The sequence below is a fragment of the Schistocerca cancellata genome, chromosome 2, assembly GCF_023864275.1.
Source record: "Schistocerca cancellata isolate TAMUIC-IGC-003103 chromosome 2, iqSchCanc2.1, whole genome shotgun sequence".
Classification (NCBI taxonomy): domain Eukaryota; kingdom Metazoa; phylum Arthropoda; class Insecta; order Orthoptera; family Acrididae; genus Schistocerca; species Schistocerca cancellata.
The window spans coordinates 309,129,990-309,152,369 of NC_064627.1; positions in this window are offsets into that span (position 1 = coordinate 309,129,990).

Here is a 22,380-nt window from a genome sequence, read left to right on the forward strand (position 1 = left end):
AGAAAAAAATGTGCGTTTCTTTTGATGTGACTCCTGTATCTACCGCTTCGTAGCATATTCATCTACTCCTGCATTTAAATACAATGTGTGGCTATAAAATAACAGGACTGATGCTGTCACAGAGTAAGTTCGGTTGCGCCAAAGATGATTGATCAATAGCTGTGAAGTGTGAAGTCTTCTCAGTCTAATGCGGCATCTCTAATATCTGTACACAAATCATTGTGGACGCTGTCTTCGATCCTGTAAGATGTGATATTTTCTGTTGGTGGAAAAGTGATAACATAATAGAGCAATGAACCGTTGTGAAATTTCAAATGAACTTTGCAAAAACTGCTACTGAAACCTACCTTTTACTGAAAGAAGTGTATGGTGACGACTGCTTATCATATGCGCGAGTTTCTGAGTGGTTCAAACGTTTGCGAGGCGGCTGAGAAGACGTAGAAGATACTCGTGCCCGGGACACTCTTCAACCTCAAAAAATGATGAAAACATCGAAAAATCAGGTAATCTGATTCGATCTGAGGGTCGGTTGAGTATTTTATCGATTGCTGGAAATGTAGAAATTGATAAAGGATGCTAAGGCAGATTTTACGTAACGAATTTAACATAAAATAGTGTATGCGAAACTGGTGCCCAAAATTCTCACGATCGAACAAAAAGAAGCGTGTGAAAATGTTTCTATTCACACTTTTTAATAACACTCAAAATGATCCCAGTTTCTTGGAAAAAGTGATAACATATGATGAAACAATGTTTCACTTGTGAGCCAGAAAATAAGCCAATCCATTCAATGGAAAGGCCCAACTTCACCGAAAGCGAAAATAGCTCTAATGACGAAATCAAGATGCAAAGCAATGCTGATTGTTTTTTTTCCGATATTCGTGAAACAGTGTATCTTCACAGGGTTTCTGAAGGTTAAACTGTTACCTAATATTACGAGGGTTATCCGGAAACGATGATGATGATTAGTGTTTTAGGGCGCACAACAACGAGGTTATCAACGCCCGGAGTCCGGAAACGAAGGTTACAAGGCAAGTAGCTTTAGCATTGAATGTCCGTGGAGAAAGTTGGCACCACTGTTGTGTAGCGGGAAGTCAGCGGAAGGAACGAGCATTCGCATCAATCAGTAGCTTGTCGAATAGTGTTGTGATGACTGTTAGAAATTAGCGTTCTCATTCTTGCTCCCGGGAAGTGCGCGCTGTAATTCACTACAAAAACGGTAAGGGCATGAACGCCGCTGCTATTCATGGCGAAATTGTTTGAGTTTACCCGAGAGGACGTATGTCAAGGGAGCATGTGACAAAAGGGTACGTATTTCAATTTTGGAAGGACGGAAATTCACGATGAAGACAGAAACGGAAAGCCGTCTGTTTTGACTGATCTGGTGCAGAAAACTGAACACCTTCTCTCTGATCGCTATTCGGCAATTAACAAATTGCATGCAGTTTTCCCAAATATTTCACGAACTGCTGTTCATCAAATCGTAATTGACCGACTAAATTATAGCAAGCTGTGTGCGCGATGGGTGTCCATGACGCTTACCGAAGCACACAAAATCAACAGAGTCAGTGCAGCTCGCGGATTTCTTGAACCGTTTTGAGAATGAAGGGGAGGCTTTTCTCAACTCCGTATTTTTTTTTTGACAGGAAATGAAACTTGGGCTTATCACCACATTCCAAAGTGAAAACGACAGTCAACGTAGCGGCGCTGTACTCATTCTCCTTCAGCCAAAAAACTCAAAACTCAGCAAATAGGGAGGAAAATCATGGTGTCAGTGTTTTGAGTCAGAAAAGGGGGTCTGCTCGTTGATTTTTTGGAAAGAGGTGAAACGATAAATGCTGCAAGATATTGTAAGATCATGAAGAAACTTTTCAGAGGCACAGGAAACAAACGTCGCGGGTTGCTGTCAACGAGAGTTTGTCTCCTTTATGACAACGCGTGTCCGCACTGCTCATGCAACACAAAAGTTGTTGACTTCGTTTGGTTGGCATGTTTTAAAAGCCACCTTCTCACATCCCCAATCTCGCTCCTAGTGACTATCATCTGTTCACTAAATTGAAGGAGCACCTTCGTGGAATAAACTTTTCCGACGACGACGTGTTGAAAATCGAAGTGAATAACTGGCTGTGACACAGGAATCAAAAAACTTGTCCCACGGATGACAAAATGTATTGAGGTAAATGGTAATGGGCCGGCCTAAGTGGCTGTGCGGTTCTAGGCGCTGCAGTCTGGAACCGCGAGACCGCTACGGTCGCAGGTTCGAATCCTGCCTCGGGCATGGATGTGTGTGATGTCTTAGGTTAGTCAGGTTTAACTAGTTCTAAGTTATAGGGGACTAATGACCTCAGAAGTTGAGTCCCATAGTGCTCAGAGCCATTTGAACCATTTAAATGGTAATTATGTGGAAAAATAATGGAAGACCGTACTACAACGATGTAAATTTTAGTAAAATAAACTTATTTTTCTACTTCAAAAAATTCTTGTAACATTACTTTCCGGATTAGCCTCGTATTTCCATGAAGTACTTGCTCAGCTTCATGGGAAAAAATGAAAAATGACCCCAATTGTGGAAGAACAAGTCATGGGTTCTGTGCCTAAACAACGCACCGGCTCACATCGCATTGTCTGTTAAGAGGTTTCTAGCGAAGTACAACATTCCAACGATAGACCAATCCCTTATTCGCCTGACCTAGAACAATATGATTTTCATCTATTTCCCAAGGTCCTGCCTAACCAAAGAATAGACAACATTTCTGTAATTATCTATGGAGTGCGCTTCGGGACCCTCCGTGCATCTGCATCACCACGGTTAGAAGCAACTGTAATTGAAAGACGATGATAGAACAATGCATGATTCAATGTAGGGCATACTTATACCGCAGTGGAAGGTGGTGGTGATGAAAGGAGCAGTTGTTATGACTCACATATCGCCTACCATCATGGTATAAATGGTCTGAAGATGGTCACATTCTGACTGAAACATGTAACCGTTGTAAATATAGATATATATTAAGCTAGTTTAAAGTATTTTGAGCCAGAACCCTGTGACCTCACGAGAAATGTTCTTAAAAATTGTCTCATGATGTGTTACATATGTTTTAACCGAAGTTACTAATGTTTCATCCAGTCAACTGCATAATTCAATGGTAGTTTATACATTCCTAACCAACACAGACACATCCTCCAATTGACAAATCGAAATTAAGAGGAAGATCTCAAGCTGATATTTACAACTCAGTAACACAATTTGTAATGAGCCCAAAGTACAGTGATCAAAAAGGAAAATATTGAACAACATCAAATTTGCTAATTTTAACTGGCATAGGCCTAATACCCAGCTGTCAATACCACAGTTCAAAGGAACACACTAGAGATCTCAGGTCTATGAAGCTATTTACATTTCTTTTAAAACAACATTTCCATAAAAGAGTCTCATTTGATTTCAAATGAAGAATGGTCCTCCCAAAAAATCAGTCGCAAACAGTAATCACCAGAGATTTGAGGGAACCCTGTTTTGTCTAAAAGACGCCACCCAAAACACAGAACAGCTAAAACATTAGCAATAAAGACGGCGCTTCAGTACGGAACCGCGTTGCTGCTGCGGTCGCAAGTTCGAATCCTGCCTCGGGCATAGATGTGTGTGATGTCCTTAGGTTAGTTAGGTTTAAGTAGTTCTAAGTCTAGGGGACCGATGACCTCAGATGTTAAGTTCCATAGTGCTTGGAGCCATTTGAATAAAGACGGCTTTAAATGATCACATACGCTTTTGGCGAAAACCGTAACAGCTGCCATTCAGTCGGTAACCTGGACTAAAAATCTTTGACAATTAGTCAAAAATGTACAGAAAAACATTCGTACAAATATTTAAAGAAACACATTACATTTTAGCTGGACAATAACGCCAATGTGGGCATGCTCCATTTTTCAGATCACAGGACGCCTGTAACCCAGTTCTGCTGCCACACAACAGGCTCCCAAGGTAATATGACGGCGGCGAATCCAACTGATAAGTCGAACTTCTCGCAAGGCCGTGGCACTTGGCAACAAACCGAGTACCGCCGGCCGGCCGAAGTGGCCGTGCGGTTCTAAGCGCTGCAGTCTGGAACCGCGAGACCGCTACGGTCGCAGGTTCGAATCTTGCCTCGGGCATGGTGTGTATGATGTCCTTAGGGGACTAATGACCTCAGAAGTTGAGTCCCATAGTGCTCACAGCCATTTGAACCATTTGAGTATCGCCGGCGTGTAAACCTACTTACATTATATGAATGCGTCGTCTCTGTTCTTTCCAAAATTTCCGAAAGAACAGCCACCACGCAGTAATGTAGCTCATTCACCTCGATGGGCAATGAATCCATCACCTTCAGTGCGGATGCACTATCAAGTTAGACCACCTCAAAGTACCGATTATGGAGGACATGGAGGGAAACAGCGGATGCGTGTCGCTAGATGCGTCAGATGGGAGGCGTGTCGAAATAGTTCGCACAGGTGAGATAATCCCTGCGTGTAGATGGTGCAGTGGGTAACGCAACTGCCTAGTAAGCAGGGGATGCCGGGTTCGAAGCCCAGTCCTGTACACTTGTTCACTCGTCACCGCTGATTCCGCATAAAGACCCGATGCAGCTGACATCAATAGTCTCTTTGATTTCTCCTACCTCAACCTTCTATTTGCATAAACTGCTAAGAAATTCAGGGTTTTACCAAAACGAGCCGCGGAGTGTCCCCAGCAGTTGCGGCCAGTGTGAACACTTCTCCAGGGTGCTCACAGGACCCACCGGAGTCGTTTGGGGGCAATACAAAAGCCTTGGTGACATGATGGAATCGAACCGCCACAATAGTCTAATTGCGTCCATCACAAACAAATAACACCACTTGTCATACAGTACTACGAAAGGCAGCCAGTGAGGACGGCACACTGTCTCCATCGTTACTCGAATTTCAGAATCCGTACAAATCACTTAGGAAATGTTTTGAGGTGCAATACAACCGATGTACAGCGCGGAGAGATGTGGGGACAGAGCTGCGTAACACGCACTTCTTCTCCTTCTCGTTCCTTCTCGGGCGGCCCACAGGGGCAGATTTGATTCAGCACTGCGGACGGCGTTCAGACCAGTCTGTTCTGAACAGCATGTAACGGCAGCTGTCTCTACAAACCATACCGCTTCTGATCAATAAAGCTTATCCTTGCTTTCCCATTTGAAACTTTTCGGTGATAAAATATTTTTTTACTAAAAAGCGATTTTTTCCTGAGTAAAGCCAAGTAAAAGGTATTGCCCAATATATCATGAAAACTAATATAATGTTTTTAGTGTCATAGCGCGAACGCCATCGTACTGTCATATATCCCTTCATTTGTGGATTGAAGCCAAAGTACGAGGATTTAAGTTACAACGGTCAAAAGCCACACCACATCATTAACGTCTGAGTTCTACAACACACTAAAATTTCAAAATGGTCAGTTCAGATCAAAAGGTAGTTGATCTATACAGATTTTACCAAACTCTTCACATCTGTAGTGTTTACTAAATGTACTCGTTGTAAATTATGTGCAGAGGAGAGCAACCTATTGAAAATGTTTTTATATCATATTACATGTTTTTACCAACTTTTAACTTTTTATTTATGTTCTTTGTGGCCGAAAAAAATCGAAAAACAAACTTCTAAAATCCGTATTTTACCTTCTTAAAATTTAGTCAAACGATGTTACCCTACATCTATAGCAGCTTAATGACGGAAAATGTTCTAACAACAATTGTAACTATTAATGTCAAATGGTGGCACAAGAATCCTGACGTCATGCAGTTGCACTCTGCGCGAACAGCATTAGGATGCACCGTTGCTCTCTTCGGCGGCGCTAACCGGATATAAAGTGCCTTACAGCTACAGGGGTTCGACAAAAATGTCGAAACACCGCGAAGATTACATGCTTAAACATATAAACATATGCAAACCAAGGCTGCCGATTGAGCTGTTGTATTTGACCAAGAATGGCTCCCGTGCTATATTCTTAATACGTTGCAAGCGTCAGCCGAGGTCAAAACAATGTTATTTGTACCTCTGAGTGCACCGTTAAGGAACAAAGTGAATTAGAAAGGGGGACAATTGTTGGTGGTCGTATGGTGAGTGCTTCCTTAACGAAGGTAGCTGAAATATTTGGTATTTGAAGAGACACTATATGGAAGATTTATGCTGTATAGTGGGGAAACGGGAAAACATCATCCACTAAGTCACAACGCAAATGAAAGTGTGTATTGAGTGTTCATGACAGACTGACATTGAAGAGGATTTTGACGAAAAGAGAGCCGCGCGGGATTAGCCGAGCGGTCTAGGGCACTACAGTCGTGGACTGTGCGGCTGGTCCCGGCGGAGGTTCGAGTCCTCCCTCGGGCATGGGTGTGTGTGTTTGTCCTTAGGATAATTTAGGTTAAGTAGTGTGTAAGCTTAGGGACTGATGACCTTAGCAGTTAAGTCCCATAAGATTTCACACACATTTGAACATTTGACGAAAAGAGAGGACGATAGCTGGGGGGGGGGGGGGGGGGAGTTGTTTTGGGGAAGGAGACCAGACAGCGAGGTCATCGGTCTCATCGGGTTAGGGAAGGACGGGGAAGGAAGTCGGCCGCGCCCTTTCAAAGGAACCATCCCGGCATTTGCCTGGAGCGATTTAGGGAAATCACGGAAAACCTAAATCAGGATGGCCGGACGCGGGATTGAACCGTCGTCCTCCCGAATGCGAGTCCAGTGTCTAACCACTGCGCCACCTCCCTCGGTCAGGACGATAGCTGCAAATGGCATTGCAGAACTGATTTTCGCACTCGCGAGCCCTGCCAACCACCAAAACAGCACGAAGGGAGCTCCGAAAGCACGGAATTCCAAAACCACTCACCAATAATCCAAATTCCGGTAACAGGAATAATCTGTTCCGAAATTACAAAACCTGAACTGCAGAGCAATGGAAGAAAGTCATTTGTTCAGATGAGTCGTGTTGCACATTGTTTCCAAATTCTGGTTTCGAGTGTGTCCCGAGAGCGAAACATGGAGTGGTACTGTCGTATCCGACGGCCCTCATGGATACTTTGCTAAATCGCATTACTGCTAAGAACTATGTGACTATTTTGGCTGAACAGGCCCATCCATGGTACTGTAACGATCACCTCTCGGGTCAGGAGGTCAGTGGGCGTTGAGGTTGGATAGGTGAGGCAGTGACTTCACAATGTGTCGGAGGGCTGGTGAGTGTTTCAGTCTTACGCCTGAAGGTGCCAGGGAAACAGAGATTTCTGAAATAATATTTTATTAACGTTTTGCTACAACGAATATTGTCTTCTCAGGAGCTCAGGAAATACGCTGGGCTGTACGCCCAGGCGTCGGCGTGGAATAATGGACACAGCAGCAAACAGCTTGTGTAGCCTGCGGCTGGTCAGGTACCCAGCCTGACAGCGAAGCACCACGGGGCGGCAGCGGCCTGCGGACGCATCGCGGCGAACTCGAAGGCCTCAGTGCACTCTAAGAGGGACGCGCGCTTAAACCTGTACCCACAGAATCTTCCGGATGGCAGCGTACTAAGAGCAAGGCGGAACACGTAAAACCCGGGAAGCACCACCTCGGCGCCCACCCAGCAAGTAGAAGGTGGCAGCTTGCAGCCGGTCGGCTAGGCCCATCACCAGACGAAGACCCCTTAGGTCTGATCTTCTGTACTGCTGCGACCTATCAAGAGCGACGGCGTCGAGCGACGAAGTCCACTAACAGCCTGCAGGCTGCGTCTCATAGTTGGAGTCTTCAGGCGGCAGGCAGTGCATCATGGTCCGCCAGCAGCGCTAACCTGCAACTAGCGAAACTGTCGTTCTTTCGAGATCGGTAATGGGGACGGAATAAGCAGACATACTAAGAGCGAGCTGTCCGAAACAATTGTATTTAAAGCCAGATATAACGTACCTGTGGTCCAGGGATACCGTCTTTGGCTTGTTACCAGGTTTGAAGCCCCCTACACCTTAAATTTTGAATAGAAATCATCAGCATTGTCGACCGAGAACTTCCGGCATCAGAAGTCCGCCAATGGCCTTGTCAAAGAGTTGGTTCAAATGGTTCATATGGCTCTGAGCACTATGGGACTTAACATCTATGGTCATCGGTCCCCTAGAACTTAGAACTACTTAAACCTAACTAACCTAAGGACATCACACAACACCCAGTCATCACGAGGCAGAGAAAATCCCTGACCCCGCCGGGATCAAAGAGTTGGAGGACAGGACGGAGGTTCAAGGCAGTCTCTTACCCTTGAAGTGGGAAACTGCCCCTAAAGGCGGAAGAATCAGTAATGATCAACGGCATGAGGATGCAGAAGGCAATGCAAACCACAGCTTTAAGGACACATACTGTGTATCCCTAGGACATGTGACCTGCAATTGAAAAAGTGTCAATAATCACTCCTGAGCCGTAGTAAAATTTGCTGTTTTGAAGTGCGCCCCGCAGGGGTATTGTAAAGCTTTAGCCTTCCGTTTCTGGCGGTGGCGCCGCTGTGGCAATCGCAGCTTTGGTGTCTGCCTCTGGTGGGAAAGGGGAAAAGTTGCCTGTCCACGTGCATTTAAGGGGCGCTATGAGCTCGGTAGTCGTTCAGTCTGTCAGTAAGGGCGAGTCTAGGCAGCTGGTCAGTCGGAGTGAGTCTGGGTCAGTCTGTCAGTTTCGGCGAGTCGGTCAGTTGGTCAGCCGGGTCAGTGTCGGGCAGTCAGTGTCTCTCTGAAGTGCTAATATGTGTTAGACCGCCAGTCTGCTAGAGTTTGTTCAGGCAATGGACATTGGCGGTTGGATTGATCGGTAGGTCGATCTCTTCCTGGGACAGGGATGTCGGGTAGCCTGAGGGCATGTTTCCTCTGCATGGGTGGGTCCGACCGAGTGTATCGCTTTGTCAATGTCGGTCTGCCGTCTGGAGTGGCAAGATGTCTGTCATTCGGATCGACCTTTAAGGCCGGTTGGATCGATTGGTTGGTCGGTCGTGCACTGAGACACAAGATGCCTTGTCTACATCTACATCTACATCTACATCCATACTCCGCAAGCCACCTGACGGTGTGTGGCGGAGGGTACCTTCAGTACCTCTATCGGTTCTCCCTTCTATTCCAGTCTCGTATTGTTCGTGGAAAGAAGGATTGTCGGTATGCCTCTGTGTGGGCTCTAATCTCTCTGATTTTATCCTCATGGTCTCTTCGCGAGGTATACGTAGGAGGGAGCAATATACTGCTTGACTCTTCGGTGAAGGTATGTTCTCGAAACTTTGACAAAAGCCCGTACCGAGCTACTGAGCGTCTCTCCTGCAGAGTCTTCCACTGGAGTTTATCTATCATCTCCGTAACGCTTTCGCGATTACTAAATGATCCTGTAACGAAGCGCGCTGCTCTCCGTTGGATCTTCTCTATGTCTTGTATCAACCCTATCTGGTACGGATCCCACACTGCTGAGCAGTATTCAAGCAGTGGGCGAACAAGCGTACTGTAACCTACTTCCTTTGTTTTCGGATTGCATTTCCTTAGGATTCTTCCAATGAATCTCAGTCTGGCATCTGCTTTACCGACGATTAATTTTAGATGGTCATTCCTTTTTAAATCACTCCTAATGCCTACTCCCAGATAATTTATGGTATTAACTGCTTCCAGTTCCTGACCTGCTATTTTGTAGCTAAATGATAAAGGATCTATCTTTCTGTGTATTCGCAGCACATTACACTTGTCTACATTGAGATTCAGTTGCCATTCCCTGCACCATGCGTCAATTCGCTGCAGATCCTCCTGCATTTCAGTACAATTTTCCATTGTTACAACCTCTCGATACACCACAGCATCATCTGCAAAAAGCCTCAGTTATCTTCCGATGTCATCCACCAGGTCATTTATGTATATTGTGAATAGCAACGGTCCTATGACACTCCCCTGCGGCACACCTGAAATTACTCTTACTTCGGAAGACTTCTCTCCATTGAGAATAACATGCTGCGTCCTGTTATCTAGGAACTCCTCAATCCAATCACACAATTGGTCTGATAGTCCATATGCTCTTACTTTGTTCAATAAACGACTGTGGGGAACTGTATCAAACGCCTTGCGGAAGTCAAGAAACACGGCATCTACCTGTGAACCCGTGTCTATGGCCCTCTGAGTCTCGTGGACGAATAGCGCGAGCTGGGTTTCACATGACCGTCTTTTTCGAAACCCATGCTGATTCCTACAGAGTAGATTTCTAGTCTCCAGGAAAGTCATTATACTCGAACACAATACGTGTTCCAAAATTCTACAACTGATCGACGTTAGAGATATAGGTCTATAGTTCTGCACATCTGTTCGACGTCCCTTCTTGAAAACGGGGATGACCTGTGCCCTTTTCCAATCCTTTGGAACGCTACGCTCTTCTAGAGACCTACGGTACACCGCTGCAAGAAGGGGGGCAAGTTCCTTCGCGTACTCTGTAAAATTGAACTGGTATCCCATCAGGTCCAGAGGCCTTTCCTCTTTTGAGCGATTTTAATTGTTTCTCTATCCCTCTGTCGTCTATTTAGATATCTACCATTTTGTCATCTGTGCGACAATCTAGAGAAGGAACTACAGTGCAATCTTCCTCTGTGAAACAACTTTGGAAAAAGACATTTAGTATTTCGGCCTTTAGTCTGTCATCGTCTGTTTCAGTACCATTTTGGTCACAGAGTGTCTGGACATTTTGTTTTGATCCACCTACCGCTTTGACATAAGACCAAAATTTCTTAGGATTTTCTGCCAAGTCAATACATAGAACTTTACTTTCGAATTCATTGAACGCCTCTCGCATAGCTCTCTTCACACTACATTTCGCTTCGCGTAATTTTTGTTTGTCTGCAAGGCTTTGGCTATGTTTATGTTTGCTGTGAAGTTCCCTTTGCTTCCGCAGCAGTTTTCTAACTCGGTTGTTGAACCACGGTGGCTCTTTTCCATCTCTTACGATCTTGCTTGGCACATACTCATCTAACGCATATTGTACGATGGTTTTGAACTTTGTCCACTGATCCTCAACACTATCAGTACTTGAGACAAAACTTTTGTGTTGAGCCAACAGGTACTCTGGAATCTGCTTTTTGTCACTTTTTCTAAACAGAAAAATCTTCCTACCCTTTTTAATATTCCTATTTACGGCTGAAATCATCGATGCCGTAACCGCTTTATGATCGCTGATTCCCTGTTCTGCGTTAACTTTTTCAAATAGTTCGGGTCTGTTTGTCACCAGAAGGTCTAATATGTTATCGCCACGAGTCGGTTCTCTGTTTAACTGCTCAAGGTAGTTTTCAGATAAAGCACTTAAAAAAATTTCACTGGATTCTTTGTCCCTGCCACCCGTTATGAACGTCTGAGTCTCCCAGTCTATATCCGGCAAATTAAAATCTCCGCCCAGAACTATAATATGGTGGGGAAATCTACTCGAAATATTTTCCAAATTATCCTTCAGGTGCTCAGCCTCCATCTTGAGCGTCGGCGCATGCGAGGTCGCCACGTGGCAGCCAGTGGGCCGCGCCGTATAGCGAGGGGTAGTGGCTTCGCGGCCGACACGAGAGCAACGGAGTCAACCCACGGCAACGGTCTGGCCGGCGCGAGCTGCGACGCCGTGAGACGGGAGATCGGCGCGCCTTCCTGCGTCCGTTGAAGCGGCTGGCAGCGGACGGTCAGGGAGAACGTTTTGGGGGTGCTGCGCCAGGTTTCACCAGAAATCGCCGTTTATTAGAAGTTAAGTGATTGCTGATATGCTGTTTCATTTACTTGTTGAATTATACTTGTTTTCTTGGTCAGTCTCTCGTCTACAGCTTGCTCGCCTGTCTTTCGTCCGCATTTGTTAGGCAGTTAGTGTCTGTCTGTCTGTCACTCTGCCGTACGTTAATAGCTGCCTCTGTCATGTTTGTCGGATTCGGTTTTAACGAACATATAGAATTAAGGTGAAAAGGCCGAATTCCTGAAATATGTTTTTATTTTGCCTGTCATCTTGCGAGGCGGTATATGTGTATGGCTCTGAGCACTATGGGACTTAACATCTGTGGTCATCAGTCCCCTAGAACTTAGAACTACTTAAACCGAACTACTTAAACCTAACTAACCTAAGGACATCACACACAAACATGCCAGAGGCAGGATTCGAACCTGTGACCGTAGCGGTCACGCGGTTCCAGACTGAAGCGCCTAGAACAGCACGGCCACACCGGCCGGCTATGTGTAATGTAGAGCATGTTGTTCATTTTATGTAAGTCTGAATTTCATGGGTTTTATTTAAATAGTAATTTTTAAAATGTTTCTACCCTTCCACCCGAAAGAGTCTTTTTAAAAACAAATTGCACTTTCGGTGGCAAATAATTTCTCAGTGTGAGTGTTTGTACCATTTCCATCCCTCTTACGGGGTGCATAGTTAATGTGTTTGTGTGAGTTGTTAAAATTTTTAGTTTAAAGTAATCTTTGGTTGGTTGGTTGTTTGGGGGAAGGTCTCATTGGATTAGGGAAGGATTTGGAAGGAAGTCGGCCTTGCCCTTTTCAAAGGAACCATCCCGGCATTTGCCTGGAGCGATTTAGGGAAATCAGAGAAAACTTAAATCAGGATGGCCGGACGCGGGATTGAACCGTCGTCCTCCCGAATGCGGGTCCAGTGTGCTAACCACTGTGCCACCTCGCTCGGTGAAGTAATCTGGTGCGTTGCAGATTTGCACCAGTGTAGTCTTTCAGAGGTTGTTGTGAGCGGTCGTGACTACGGCCGTGTTGAAAGGGAGCGGCAAGCTTCTCAGCCCGAAGGCTCATACTGTCAATATTGTTCTTTCTGCCTCTAAATAAAATTGTAACTTGATATTTCGAAGGTGCTTCTCTGATTATAAATTTTAAATCTGTTTTTGAAAAGGTTTTTATGAATAAAATTCCCATTTGTTAAAGGTAATTTCATTGTCATCAGCTACTCTCTGGCAACTGCTTCCACGCTCACCTAGTGTGATTAAATGTGTTAATGTTCTCGATGAATCGCTAGTTAATGAAGTAAATTCTTTAAGAAAAGAGTTTGAAATCTAAATTCACGGTTAAACTCCATTGGCAAAAAATTCTGGAACAGTTCCCGTTCTGATCACCGGGAGGGGACTACGAAAGGGAAGGTGACCATGGGAAAAAGAATGAATAACTAACGAAAGGATAAAGCTCTACGAGTTAGAAGATTGACTATGTTAGGGAAGCTAGAAAATCTGAGAAGGGAAATGCAATGGCTCGTTCTGGATTTAGACGGGGGTGGGGGAGGGAGGGCTCAGTGAAGAGAAATGGAAAGAAGACAATGATTTATGGTCAGATGAGTAATCTCAACAATAACGACAGTAGCAGAAAATGGTATAATGGGAGTAGGATTCGTCATGAATAGGAAGGTAGGGCAGAGATTGAATTACTGTGAACAGTTCAGTGATAGGGCCGTTCACATCAGAATCGATAGCAAACCAACACCGACAACGATAGTTCAAGTATACCTGCCGACGTCGCAAGCTGAAGATGAAGAGACAGAGAAAGTATATGAGGGTATTGAAAGGGTAATTCACTACGTGAAGGGAAATGAAAATCCAATAGTTCTAGGGTATTGGAAGGGAGTTGTAGGGGAAGGAGTAGAAGAAAGTGTTACCGAAGAATATGGGCTTGGTAGTAGGAATGAGAGATGAGAAAGACTGATTGAGTTCTGCAATAAATTTCACATGATAATAGCGAATACTCTCTTCAAGAATCACAAGAGGAGGATGCATGCATGGAAAAAGTAGAAAAATACGGGAAGATTTCGATTATATTACATCATGGTGAGGCAGACATTCCAAAATTAGATACTGGATTGTGAGGCGTGCCCAAGAGCAGATATAGAGACTCAGATCACAAATTTGGTAATGATAAAGCGTGGGATGAAGTTTAAGAGACTAGTTGGGAAGAATAAATACGAAAAGAAGTGGGATACGGAATTACTGAGGAATGGTGAGATACGCTTGAAGTTCTCTAAGGTTATAGATACTGCGATAAGGAATAGTTCATTAGGCAGTTTCGTTGATGAAGTATCAAAGAAATTGAAAAGAAAACCATATGTACAAAAAAAGTAACGGCGAAGAAACCATGGGTAACAGAAGAAATACTTAATCGATAAAAGAAGGAAGTACAAATCTGTTTGGGAGATTCAGGAATACAGACATATGAGTCGCTTAGCAATGAAATAAATAGAGAATGCAGCGGTGCTAAGGCGAAATGACTGCGTTAAAAATGTGAAGAAATCCGATTGTTTGAAGTACTGACTAGCCATATATAAAAGCGGAAACTACCGTCGGTGACATTAAAAGCAAGTGTGGTAACATTAAGAGTGCAACGGGAATTTCAATATTAAATGCAGAGGAGAGATAGATGGAAAGAGTACACTGAAGGCCTCTATGAGGAGGATACTTGCCTGATGTGATAGGAAAACAAACAAGAGTCGATACAGAACAGACAGGGGATCCAGTATTAGAATCAGAATTTAAAAGAGCTTTGGAAGACTTAAGATCATATAAGGCAGAAGGGGTGGATATCATTCCATCAGAATTTCTAAAATCATTGGAGAAAGTGGCAACAAAACGACTAGTCACATTGATGTGTAGAATGTATGAGTCTGGCTATATACCATCTGACTTTCCGAAAAATATCGTCCACACGATTTCGAAAACTGCAAGAGCTGGTAAGTGCTAGAATTATCGTACAATTATGCATCCAAGAAAAATATACAAAAGAATGGAAAAAAACTTGAGGATATGCTAGATGACTATCCGTTTGGCATTAGGAAAGGTAAAGGCACCAGAGAGGCAATTATGATGTTAAAATTGATAATGGAAGCAAGACTAAAGAAAAATCAACACATGTTCATGGGATTTGTCGACCTGGAAAAAGCGTTCGACAATATGAAATGGTGCAAGATGTTCGAAATTCTGAGAAAAATAGGTGTAAGTTATAGGGAGCGATGGGTAATACACAATATGACCAAGAGCCCAGTGGGAATAATAACACTGGAAGACCAATAAAGAAGTGCTGGGATTAAGACGGGTGTAAGACAGAGATGCGGTCTCTCACCCCTACTGTGCAATCTCTACATCGTAGAAAGAATGATGGAAATAAAAGAAATGTTCAAGAGTGGAATTAAAATTCAAGGTGAAAAGATGTCATCCTTATGAAAGTGCATAAAAATTACAGGATCTGCTAAATGGAATTAACAGACTAATGAGTACAGAATATGACCGAGAATAAGAAAAAGGACGATGATAATAATGAGAAGTAACAGAAATGAGAACAGTGAGAAACATAATATCAGGACTGCTGGTTACAAAGTAGATGAAGTTAAGGAATTCTGCTACCTGGGTGGCGGACGGTGCAAGAATGGCAAAAAGCAGACTAGCACTGGCAAAAAGGGCATTCCTGGCCAACAGAAGTCTACTAGTATCAAACATAGGCCTTAATTTGAGGTAGGAGTTTCTGAGATTGTACGTTTGGAGCACAGTTCTGTATGGTAGTGAAACATTGAACTGTGGAAAAACCGGAACAGTAGGAAATCGACGCATTTGAGTTGCGGTGCTACAGACGAATTTTGACTGTTAGGTGGACTGATAAGGTAAGGAATGAGGAGATTCTGCGCAGAATCGGAGAGGAAAGGAGTATATGGAAAACACTGACAAGAAGAATGGACAGGATGTTAGAACGTCTGTTAAGACATCACGGTACTAGTAGGAGCTGTAGACGGTAAGAACTTTAGACGAAAACAGCGATAAGAATACATTCAGCAAATAACTGAGGACGTAGGTTTCAAGTGCTTTGTGACACGAAGAGGTTGGCACAGGAGAGGAATTCGTAGTGGGCCGCATCTAACAAATCACTTTGTTGTAGTAGGTTGGGTGGTCACTTGCTCTCGTTTAAACAGTGGCGTTAGCGATCCTGTCCACACCATTATGTCTACGGACGGTTTTTTCGACTCTGCGTTTCTCATCAGTACTAGCAAGTCTTGGGGTGGCGGAGCTCGGATATTGTATGTTACTGTAGGGTTTGCCGAACGACATTCTGAGTGCCACCACATTGCACCATTTACGGTCCTTGCTATTGCTCTGCTTGCTGCGTAGCAATGTGGCACGGGCGTTACCCTACTTTTGCCGTACTGGCACTTTTTGTGTACTCTAAATTGCGGTCTGAGTTGGAGTTGATTCTTTTACCGTCTGTGTCGAGCAGTATCTTCGATAATTTATTAGTGCACCTGCAAACAGGGTGGCTGTATAAAAGTACAATTTTTCCCCAATTTACGATGCTGTTTTCCAAGACGACAGAGCACCTGTTCACACAGCTCGTATCGTTCAGAACCGATTTTGTAAGCACGAGGATGAATTGTAGCACGTCTCCTGTCCATCATAATCACCAGATCTTATCATTATTGAGCCTTGGTGACCTATTTTGTAAAGAAGGGTGCTTGATCACCATCCACCTCCTTCATTGTTATCTGAACTCCCTACTATTGTACCAGGAACATGGTATAAGATTTCCTTGAAAACCATACACGAACTATATTCCACCATCCAAAGACGCCTGGAAACTGTTTTGATTACCAACGGTTTTTCTACAATGAATTAGACGTAGTAATGTGTTGGGTTTTTGGTCCGCCCCTGTATCAGACAGTTAGGTAGAGACGGCTGTAGTTGTTTCTGTATATAAGACGGTCATTGCACAAGTCATTGCATCTTCTTTTGTCGCGAAATGATAACGAATTAAGCAATTCTGAAATTTGCAAATAGAAGGTTAGTTCTTATTTAAATATTACTTGTAGGGAGATGGATGTATCACACGGTGAAGATACAGCACGAGAAAAAAGGACGAAAAAAGTTTGTCGTTGGATACGTGTTTTACTGTCAACTACAATATTACATAATAGTACATTACAAACTACGCACGTTTCTTAATATCAGGAGTCTCCCCAAAAATTCACAGTAATGTGACGTGACGCTAGACGGCAGTCCTCTCCAGGAGAACAGAACGTGAGGAGGGATCACAGTGTGAGTTGAGCAGCCATCCAGGATGGATGTTACTCGACATGAACAGCGCTCTTACGTAAAGATCGCAGTTCACTATGGAAGGAAGTCGCATCAGTGCCACGAGGAGCATGTGAAAGCGGAGGAAAATGCTGCTCTACCTGTCATGTCCTGACGTAGGTGGGAGAGGTGAAAAAGGGCTTACTGGTCAGTTTGCGCTCCCGAGCGGTACACAGCAGAAGGCAGAAGGACAATTCACAGTGAAGGCATTTGATTGTTTTCTTCTATCTGAGCCAATACTGGTACAGGCATTTACTACACTCCTGGAAATGGAAAAAACAACACATTGACACCGGTGTGTCAGACCCACCATACTTGCTCCGGACACTGCGAGAGGGCTGTACAAGCAATGATCACACGCACGGCACAGCGGACACACCAGGAACCGCGGTGTTGGCCGTCGAATGGCGCTAGCTGCGCAGCATTTGTGCACCGCCGCCGTCAGTGTCAGCCAGTTTGCCGTGGCATACGGAGCTCCATCGCAGTCTTTAACACTGGTAGCATGCCGCGACAGCGTGGACGTGAACCGTATGTGCAGTTGACGGACTTTGAGCGAGGGCGTATAGTGGGCATGCGGGAGGCCGGGTGGACGTACCGCCGAATTGCCCAACACGTGGGGCGTGAGGTCTCCACAGTACATCGATGTTGTCGCCAGTGGTCGGCGGAAGGTGCACGTGCCCGTCGACCTGGGACCGGACCGCAGCGACGCACGGATGCACGCCAAGACCGTAGGATCCTACGCAGTGCCATAGGGGACCGCACCGCCACTTCCCAGCAAATTAGGGACACTGTTGCTCCTGGGGTATCGGCGAGGACCATTCGCAACCGTCTCCATGAAGCTGGGCTACGGTCCCGCACACCGTTAGGCCATCTTCCGCTCACGCCCCAACATCGTGCAGCCCGCCTCCAGTGGTGTCGCGACAGGCGTGAATGGAGGGACGAATGGAGACGTGTCGTCTTCAGCGATGAGAGTCGCTTCTGCCTTGGTGCCAATGATGGACGTATGCGTGTTTGGCGCCGTGCAGGTGAGCGCCACAATCAGGACTGCATACGACCGAGGCACACAGGGGCCAACACCCGGCATCATGGTGTGGGGAGCGATCTCCTACACTGGCCGTACACCACTGATGATCGTCGAGGGGACACTGAATAGTGCACGGTACATCCAAACCGTCATCGAACCCATCGTTCTACCATTCCTAGACCGGCAAGGGAACTTGCTGTTCCAACAGGACAATGCACGTCCGCATGTATCCCGTGCCACCCAACGTGCTCTAGAAGGTGTAAGTCAACTACCCTGGCCAGCAAGATCTCCGATCTGTCGTCCATTGAGCATGTTTGGGACTGGATGAAGCGTCGTCTCACGCGGTCTGCACGTCCAGCACGAACGCTGGTCCAACTGAGGCGCCAGGTGGAAATGGCATGGCAAGCCGTTCCACAGGACTACATCCAGCATCTCTACGATCGTCTCCATGGGAGAATAGCAGCCTGCATTGCTGCGAAAGGTGGATATACACTGTACTAGTGCCGACATTGTGCATGCTCTGTTGCCTGTGTCTATGTGCCTGTGGTTCTGTCAGTGTGATCATGTGATGTATCTGACCCCAGGAATGTGTCAATAAAGTTTCCCCTTCCTGGGACAATGAATTCACGGTGTTCTTATTTCAATTTCCAGGAGTGTAGAAATGCAGGCTGTGAGACTCGGTAGGGAACTCGTTGTGGAGACTCTTGGACAAACAGGGTTTTTAAATAGTTGTTTGTTCCAGACAGGACTAACTAATACACTGGAGGCTAGTTATAGGGTTAGAAAAAGCATGAATAACACTGTTACAACAGAAACCAGTGCAGAAGCCCCAGGAGTGGATGCTAACCACAGTAGCAAACACTAGCAGCATCTTAAGGCAACAACGTAGTTTGCAAAACAAAACATACTGAATGTGACACTGTTCACTGAGGCACTCCAAGAGAGAGAGAAAACTTACGCGGAGCTGGACTGAGGCTGGAGTCGACGGCCGCGGATTCGGCGACCAGATCGTCTGACTGAGAACTCTGCCAAAATGCGGACTCTAGGGGTTTTAAAGAGTCGTGTGGGGGCACTGTTTTTCCCACTTAAAGCCACCCAGCCAATCCCGTAGGTCTCTTGCAGGTACCTGCCAGTCACAGTTCAGTTAGGCCCCCTCTACTGCTCCTAAGGCGGGGATGTTAATGCAGTTGCACTAAGTCCGTATTTGGTATCAACATTGTTCAGCTGAAAACTAAACGTAACTGCTCTGTCAAATAAGGCTTGCAACATTATTGTTACACGTCATTTAGCCCCGCCCCTCGGGCTCCCCTGAGTAGGGACTGCTAGGTCAACAATTTTTGGCGTTTTCGCTCTCTTTCTAACCCTTGTGAGCCTACTGACGTCACAGTTCTCAGGGCTGGTATCAAGCTGGCTTTATACGCTACTACGTGCCTGTTGGTTACAAAGCTTTACGGTGGTAACCTACAACAGCGTCTCCACGGCATATGAAGTTACATGTTAATTCCTCGAAGAGTAATTAACGCCCTAGGACCGCGTCTGGGGGCGTCTGCACTTTCGCAAGGCTCTCCGTTTACGGTTTACTTCATGTAACAATATCTCCCATAGTTTGCTCTGCCCTCAGCATCGTCTCTGCTTCCGCGCCTTGGAACGCCTGTCCTCCTTCCTCACAGCTTCAAGATAACACTACAGTAGCAAAGAATAATCAATATATTACATACCGTACCGAACGGTTGTTCGATGGGTATATGTATTTAGGCGCGGCAGAGCTGCAACGGCCCATCTGCACCGATCTGGGTGGCCTGTCAGTGTGCATACGGACTGTGCTCTACCCAGATCGACCAATGCTTGGAGAATGACAGAAAATAGACGCTGCAGGAATTTCAATGCCATACTGGCATTCAGAAATAAAAATCTACAGGATTTTGCGCGACGAGCTACACATGCGTAACGCTGCTGCAAAGTGGGTGCATCATACAGTAGCTGAAGTGGAAAAGTGGACACGTTACGAAATTTGTCGTGCGCATCTAGCGAGTTATGAGGAGGAGGGAGACATGCATTGGCGAGAATAGTCGTCATATACGAATTTTGGGCCAGGGCCTTTGAACCAGAAGTGAAAAGTCAGTCCGTGGAACGACGTCATCCAGGTTCAGCATGCAGGCAGAAATTTCGTCGTAGTCCCCCTCCTGTCTAGTAAATGGTCATTATGGCCTATGACATTAGAGGAGATAGTTTGTGTCATTTCGTCCCACATGGACAAACTGTTAATGCACTGTACTACTGTCGCAGTTTCCTGCAACGACACCTACGGCGGGCTACGCGGGACAAACGTCCTGAACGTCTACATGATGCATCAGTTCTTCAGGACAACACGAGAGCCTATGCTACGGTTTGCGTGCGGAATCTGTTCGCACAATGGGGAAGGGAAGTGCAACCGCATCCATCGTATTGCCAGACTTATCACCTCGCGATAACGACATAACAAAATTGAAAGAGCCATTGGGTGGAACACGCTTTCGAACACGGGAAGACATGGGCACAGCGGTGCCGCGTGAGGCCCGACGATTCGCTCATGGATAGTCAGCGTGTTCCACAACATTGGCAGTGTGTGACGGATTCGTTGGGAGACTATTTCGGGGGACCCTAAGATTTCGCAGGTCCGTGTTCGTGCGCTATACTATTGTGTACTGTTTCAGCAGGCAGTAAAACATGTTTTAAACGCCAAAATTTGTTTCGTCTTTTTTTCTCGTGGTATATCTTTATGGCAGTGTGTTTGTTCATCCATCTCTGTACATGTAATGTTCACATATGAACTAACCTTCCCTATACATATTTTAGAATTTTTTAGTTCGAGACTTAAAAATAGATGATATGACTTTTGCAATGACCCTCGCATCCCCATGAAACATTTTTTGTTGTTATAAATTTGTGGTTCATGGTGTGCGTTCCTGTAGTCATGTCCTAGTTCATGAACCACGGGCAACGTATGAGTGGCCAAGTAAGTGGCCCCGACAGACGGGATACCAGTTACTTTGGAATAAGGCTGGGCATCTCGGACATATTCTGAGTCATGGTCACCTTTGTGCTCATACGGCAAAGACTACCAAATCCACCGGTTAGTCCCTCAACCGTTAGGGGTAAAACTCAATAGGACTCGGGGCAAGTAAGGCTAGCAACCTGCTTCCCTGGTACTTTAAATATGATGCTGGCAACAATCAGAGCAAAATGCCTCGGACCTTTGGAGGTGACGGAGTCCCACCTCTAACTGACAAACCAGGGACTCCTAAGATACGACTTGGCAAACAAATGGTAATGAGGTGGGGAGCTATTAATATCAATGGGGGCTACTCTGGGAAGAAGGTAGAGCTGGCAGAGGCTGCAAGTAAGATGGGGCTGGACGTTTTAGCTGTTAGTGACATTCGGGTAAGGGGTGAGAAAGAAGAGGAAGTGGGAGAATACAAAGTTTACCTATCAGGAGTCAAAGCAGGAATAGCACAATTGGGTGTAGGGCTTTACATTAGGAAAGAAATGGAACCCAGCGTAGTTGCAATAAGGTATGTAAACGAATGACTGATGTGGATAGATTTGACAGTGTCTAGCAAGAAAATTAGGATTGTGTCAGTATATTCGCATTGTGAAGGGACCGATCAAGATAAGATGGATAGTTTTTATGAGGCACTCAGTGATGTAGTTGTTAGAGTAAAGGACAAGGACAGTGTTCTGCTCATGGGTGATTTTAATGCCAGCATTGGAAATCGAACAGAAGGGTATGTAAAGGTTGTGAGTAAATTTGGAGAGGATATGGAGGTCAACAGGAACGGGAAATAACTCTTGGATTTCTGTGCCAGTATGGCCTTAGTAATCACAAACTCCTTTTTTAAACATAAGAACATTCACCGGTATACTTGGGAAGGTAGGGGAACCAGATCTGTCAATGACTATATAATAACAGATCAGGAATTCAGGAAGGCTGTGAAGGACACACGTGTATTCAGGGGATTCTTTGATGACACTGATCATTATTTAATCTGCAGTGAAATTGGGATTGTGAGGCCGAAAGTGCAGGTCAGGTCCATATGTAGGAGGATAAGAGTGGAGAAACTTCAAGATAAGGAAATCAGGCGCAAGTACATAAAAGTGATCTCAGAAAGGTACCAGTTAGTTGAATGTAGTCCATTATAGTCATTGGAAAAGGAATGGACAAGGTACAGTGACACAGTACTAGAAGTGGCTAAAGAATGTCTTGGAACAGTAGTGTGTAAAGGTAGGATGAAGC